This window comes from Oncorhynchus kisutch, unplaced genomic scaffold (genome assembly GCF_002021735.2).
Source record: "Oncorhynchus kisutch isolate 150728-3 unplaced genomic scaffold, Okis_V2 Okis07a-Okis12b_hom, whole genome shotgun sequence".
NCBI lineage: Eukaryota > Metazoa > Chordata > Actinopteri > Salmoniformes > Salmonidae > Oncorhynchus > Oncorhynchus kisutch.
In genome coordinates this window covers 9717348-9718238 of record NW_022261984.1, presented here as the reverse complement: position 1 = coordinate 9718238, position 891 = coordinate 9717348, and positions in this window count along the sequence as shown.

Below are 891 nucleotides of genomic sequence, written 5' to 3'. Positions count from 1 at the left end.
ACAACAAGCTGGTGAAGTTGCTACCCAACAGGAACAACAACCATGACAACAACAACAACAAGCTGGTGAAGTTGCTACCCAACAGGAACAACCATGACAACAACAAAACAAGCTGTTGAAGTTGCAACCCAACAGGAACAACCATGACAATAACAACAACAAGCTGATGAAGTTGCTACCCAACAGGAACAACCATGACAATAACAACAACAAGCTGATGAAGTTGCTACCCAACAGGAACAACCATGACAACAACACAACAACAAGCTGACAATGCCACCAGCCATACTGCTCGTTCTGTGCATGATTTCCTGCAAGACAGGATACCAGTGTTTTTGCCAAGGCCAGCGAAGAGCCAGGATCTCAGTCCCATTGAGCACGTCTGGGACCTGTTGGATAGGAGGGTGAGGGCTAGGGCCATTCCCCCCAGAAATGGAAGAGTGGGGTAACATCCCACAGCAATAACTGGTAAATCTGGTGCAGTCCATGAAGAAATGCACTGCAGTACTTAATGCAGCTGGTGGCCACACCTGATACTGCCTGTTACTTTAATTTTGACCCCCTCCCCCCTTTGTTCAGGGACACATATTACATTTGTTAGTCACATGTCTGTGGAACTTGTTCAGTTTATGTCTTAGTTGTTGAATCTTGTTATGTTCAAACAAATATTTACACATGTTAAAGTTTGCTGAAAATAAACACAGTTGACAGTGAGGACGTTTCTTTATTTGCTGAGTTTAGTTCTTATTGACAGACTGGGTTGGTAGAAGGAGACGGGAGGAGGGAGAGATGAGAGAGAGAGATAGGACTTATTGACAGACTGAGTTGGTAGAAGGAGACGGGGGAGGGGGAGGAGGGAGAGATGAGAGAGAGAGATAGGACTTATTGACA